The sequence below is a fragment of the Cynocephalus volans genome, chromosome 13 (assembly GCF_027409185.1).
Source record: "Cynocephalus volans isolate mCynVol1 chromosome 13, mCynVol1.pri, whole genome shotgun sequence".
In the NCBI taxonomy this organism is placed as follows: Eukaryota; Metazoa; Chordata; class Mammalia; order Dermoptera; family Cynocephalidae; genus Cynocephalus; species Cynocephalus volans.
Window position 1 is genome coordinate 91,905,500 of NC_084472.1, and position 6,000 is coordinate 91,911,499.

Genomic DNA, 6,000 nt, shown 5'->3' on the forward strand with positions numbered 1-6,000 from the left:
TGGAAGCATAAAGTTCAAACATCACATGCAAAGATATTTTCATTACTCATCCCACTTTTTAAAGCACATTTATATGAATTTTTTTCCCCACGACAATCTGGTGAGGTTGTCTTGCCTATCAGTTCATGTGACTTATCTATGGCAACACAATGTCAATCTTGCTATTTATAAAGTATCAAGAGATCCAGATCTCCTGTCATGCCAGTGTATTTTTTTTTAACCATACTACATCTCCCTTGTCTCCTGAATCCATTAAGTATAATCATAAAGTTTGTAGCTTGAAAGTACAACTTGAAGACACAGAAGGTTTGACTCATCAAAGAGAAGGTTTGGCTCATTTACATCTTGAGATCCAGTTAGATGTTTTCTTTGTTCTCATATGAAGGAAATTACTTTAAATATATACAAAGTATGCTCATGAAACACACATACAATCTCTTCCACATGAAGTGCACCATAAAGAACAGTCTGTACTTGCATGCTTTTACAAAGGTCTGCCTTCTCAGTACAATTTACTTAAACCAATCCCAGTAACAGAGACCCTCAGGTTCTAGATAAACCTCTGAGCGCCCTCATGTCTCTTATTTAATAATATGAGCAACACACAGTTCAGACACCCTTTGTGGTTTGATGAAATTGCATGTTTTTTCATTAGATGAGTATGTGTGTGTGAATATTCTGAAAAAATCAGGGTCATATGGAGATAAGTAAAACATTACTAAAATAAAATGAATAATATTAACATTTAGCGAGTCCTTAGTATTTCCTATTTTCAACAGGTTGAGATGATCTCAGACTAGTATTTTTATGATTATTCCTTTTTAAGTGCTTAATCAAGAACACAGCATTATTCCTATTACCAAACAAATCCCATTGCTGGTCCATTTATGCAGTCCAGGATTTCCTTGGAAGCACCAGTAATGTAGACCACAGCCAACTTTTTGAAGATAGACTACAGCTTTTTCCAACATGTGATGAGTGACCTGGAAAATAACTGATGTTGTTTCCAGCTCATCATTTTGTTCTAAGACACACTCAGAAGCATGATCAATTTTTCCCTTCATTCTTCTCTAGCCATGATGTTCTCTTTTAACTCCTGGCACTTGTAACTACTGTGTCCACTCCACGCAATGCTCTTCATTTTTCATGTCACCTCTAAACCCCATCTTGATCTGCATTAGTCTGGTCAATTTCAATTGACCCCTCAAGTCTTTCTCCAGAACATCTTGTCTGAACACCCCTCCTTCCAACTTTATTACAGGTGAAGTAATTGCCAAACACTAATATTCTAAAATAACCACATACAAATGTTCTGGAAATTTATTGAAGAACTGTAAGAATTATATTAATTTAATTCTTTTCAGTTACTGTGACTGGGTAAAAACAGAAGCAGTAGAAATAATGAAATTCAGTTTACTTCTTTTTTCTATGCATGTTGTAGAGCTGGGATTTACTTCTGAATGCTGCTGCTGTGTTAAATTTTCCAAACAAGCATGAGGACATTTGCTCAAACTTCTCAAAGTACTTGAAAACTCATTTTATTTGATGTTGAGTCATATAAGGAGTTCAGCTAAAGCTCGTGAGCTTGAGAATAGGTCATTTTGTAGTAGATATGTTTGAATTCTGCCTTAAATAGATTTCCCTTCTAATCATCTTGCATTGATTTTACAGGTATTCTTGAATTTTTCTGCTCCATTATATGAATTTTGTAGACTTTCTTTTTCTTTTCTTTTTTTTATAGAAGGCAACATTCTGCCTATGAGGGTTGGTTATTCCATTACAATTTCCTCTTCAGGATTTATGTAGCATTATTTTTCCCCCATTGATTTCATCTTCTACAGCTAAATATCTTATAAGAGAACATCTAGTAGTTCAAACTACATTAAGTGTTTACCTGATGCTAAAAATATTGGTGGTTTGATAAATTCCACCAAATAACCTCTAGTATCTGTGTGTACTTATTACAATTAATCCAATTTAAATGACTGGCCATATTAGTCAAAACAGTTACTTTATTACCCAGTACATACAGGGGAATAAATGAAGTACAAATTTTGTAATCTGGATTTCATATTTATAATTAATGGCCTTCCTATATAAATAATGGAATATAAGAAGGAAATTGAGATAAAGAACAGTTCAATTATAATGGAAAGCCTACATAAGACACAGCTTCAGTGTTGGTTTGATTCAGCAGCTCATTCTTGTGTACAAAGGAATTGGTTCTTTCTAGCTCTCTTCTCTGTCTTCCATGGTTAGATTGGTTTTAATACTCACTGCTTCCATGACAGCAAAATGCTGCAGTACCAGACTTTGATCTGTACATTACACAGACTAGAAAAGGAGAAAATGTTTTTTTGGTGGTTCTAAAATGGTGAGAAAGTTTATTTTCCAGAGATCCCATTAAAACTTCCCTTGTGTCTCATTGACCCTGATATGTGTCATGTGCTCATTTCTGAAACAATCTAACCAGGTGTGTTAATCCATTTTTGTGTTGCTGCAACAGAATATCTGAGACTGGGTAATATATAAAGAACAGAAGTTTATCTGGCTTACGATTCTGGGGCAGCTGCATCTGGCACAGCCCTCAGGCTGCTTCTACTCATGACAGAAAACAGCAGGGCAGCTGGCACTGCTTATCACATGGTGAGAGGAAGCAAGAGAAAGGGAGGGGAAGTGCCAGGCTCCTTTAAACAACCAGCTCTTGTGGGAACTAACGGAGTGAGAAGTCACTCACTATTCCCCTCCCCCACCTAAGGGAGGGCATTAATCTATTCAGGAGGGATCTACTCCTGTGGCCCAAGCACCTTCCAGCCCTGTCATGCTGGGGATCGGATTTCAACATGAGCTTTGGGGGAACAAACACATCCAAACTACATCCGCAGGCTATGGTTAAACCCGATTGACTTAGGTGTGAATAATGGAATCAATTTTAAGAACAAGAGGATGGTATTACCCAGATTGATTCGACCAGTCCGTTTTTATCCCTGGAAGTAGGGGTGTACCCATGTTCTATGAAAATCGCCTATCTTGTGTGTCTGTTTACCTACCTATAGTGTGATTCATAAGAGCAGGGACTCAGATTTATTTTCCTTCCTGTTTCCAGATTGTAGCACATTTCCTACACATCATAGGCACTCAAAATGTTTGTTCAGTGTGAATAAAGTAGCAGCTTTCCGATATAAGCTGCCTGTTCCTTTTCATCAATTCCAAGATCACTCATTCAGCACCTACTCTGTACCAGGTGTAAGGCAGACCACGGGGAATAAAATGGTGAATAATGATCCAACCCCTGCTCTTAAAAAACTTATAGTCTTGTGAGAGAGAGAAAGATAAGTGTACAAACAATTTCAATAAAACGTGACAATACTACTGCAAAGTGCTGCAGGGGCTCACAGTTGAGGCACTTACTAGATTTGTTTGGAGGTGAGGAGGCATCTCAGAGGAGGCAACATCCCTGTGGAGATGTGCCAGGCTTATGCAGGTTGGCCAAGAGAAGAAGGAAGGGAAGGGGGACAGGAAAAAGAATGGCTTACTTTGGAGAGAGATATGACAAGATCAGGTTATGATGCATATAATTTACTTTATAAAACCTCACTGGAGATAGTGTGATATTATCTATGTCACATTGGGGTAGACGGTTGCTCTAACCAGGCACACACACTTTAAGAGTATTCAGCTAGTGTAGAATGAGGTAGCTAATTCTGCAGTGGCAGCTCCTACAGGTGTTTCGGGTTTTATATCTTACATCAACACCAAAGAGGCCTGTTACTTACAATAATCAGTCTTAGAAATGAGTGTTCATAGATGTCTTCGTCTGTTCAAGCTGCTATAACAAAATACCACACTCTGGGTGGCTTACAAACGACATTCATTTATTTCTCACAGTTCTGGAGGCTGAGAATTCCAAGATCAAGGTGCCAGCAGATTCTGTGTTTGGTAATTCTCACTTTCTGGTTCAGAGATGGCTTCTTGCTGTGTCCTCACATGGTGTTATAGGCAAGGCAGCTCTCTGGGATCTCTTTTATAAGAGCACTAATACCATTCATAAGGGATTCACCTTTGTGACTTGGTCACCTCCCAGAGGTCCTACCTCTTAATACCATTACCTTGGGGATTAGGATTCAACATATAAATTTGGGGAGAACACAAACTTTCATTTCATAGCAATTGGTGAAATTAGAGGTTTGCAGGTTGAAATAGTGGATGTTAGAAACAGGCATCCATTGATAAAATTAGTGGTGTTCAAGAATTATGGATTGGCAAAAGTATTTTGGAGACATTCCAATCCTTGTAAGAACATAGTGAAAGAATAATGCAGTCCATATAACCTGATCCCTTTGGGATCATGTCTGAGACCTGACCCATTAATTATTCTGTATCCAATTACTATGTCAAAAAATACCAACTATAATATTAGCTGGATCTCTCCTGTAGCATGTGGTCATTCTGTCTCCAGTGAACTTCCATGCACGATATAGTAACACCAAGCAGAACAGGAAACTGGGACTTCACATCAGCTGACATAACACATAATAAGGATGTTTTGAACCTGTTGGCTGACTGTCACTCACCTACCTCTATCTATAGGTAATAATTGTCATTAATGATTTAAAAAGACCCTAATATTTGTTTGTGACCCATTGACTTGGGACATTTTCAATGAGTTCAGAGTCAAGGAGGAACATGGCATTACCAGATACATCATAAGAGGTCGAGAGAAAATGAGAATAGTGTGGCATGAAAGCCAAGGAAGGTGGGCATTGCAGGGATGTGGGGGTATCAGATGCTGCAAAAAGTTTGATGACATAACGACTGAAATGTGCACATTAGATTTAGCACTATGAGGCTCATGATGACCTGGGTGGGTGGAGGGCAGTGAGTAACAGAAGTAAGGGTTCACAGTCGGTAGCTAATAATTGCTGTTCGCTATGTGTCTGACACTTATCTGAGTGCTCTAGCTGTATCAACTCTTTTATTAAGTTAAGTATAATTATATTCCTTAGTAGCAAGATAAGGACACTGAGGCAAAGAGGGTCCAAGGTCATGGAGATACTAAGTGATAGACAGTGGGTCTCAACCGCAGCAGCCAGGGTCCAATGCTACCACAGGATTGCAGAGGAGGCAGTGGGTAGAGAGAAATCCTTCAGAAAGGCTGGCTTTGTCCTAAGGAAAAGAGAGTGTAATCGTTGGAAGGATACAGGGGGCCAAGGGACATTTTTTTTTTACTAGAAAGATTTGAGAGTTTGCAAGCTAATAACAAGAACTAGTGTATCTACAGGATAGAAACAAGATAGTTAAACAGAAGTCTCTTAGGAGGTAGAAGGCAGTGAAATCCAGGTGAAGGGACAAGTTTGTAACAAGAGGGAAGGAGGAAAGGCTAAGAATGGAGGAATGTGGAGAAATTGCAGGGTAGGAGGAGTGGCAGAATGCTGAGAGAATTTTTGGCTGATATATGTATTTTCCTTGTGAAGTTGAGGAGAGTGAAGGAGGAAGTGAAATAAGAGCTTTGAGGTGAACGAAGTTTTGAAAAATAAGTATCGTAGAGAATAGAGGGAAAGGTGCATAATAAAACTCTGAGAGATTTCCTGGGGGAGATGAGAGCCCAGGTGAGTTTGGAGAACAGAAAAAAATGGTAGCATTAAGTTAGTAAATTGGCTGTTTGGGGGAAAAATAATCAAGTGCCCTGATTTGGGGTGTTTGCCAATTTTGTTGGTGCAAACACTCCCAACATGGCTGATGTCAAGCTACTGATGGTTTAATGACTGGCTTGAAAAACTTCTGAATGTTTAACCACATGCTCTCAGGAAAAAAATGATCTGACTCCAGTGCATCTCTACGCTGCATGTGCTCGTGTGATTTCCTCCTCAGCACAGTGCAGGAACACAGGGAGAGTTCTTAGATTTGCCCAAGCTTGTGGTTTGGTGCAGTGAATGGTACAAAAAAGGGACAAGAGAGGTAAGAATATTGCTAAGAGAGTATTTGATGTGATGTGATTAC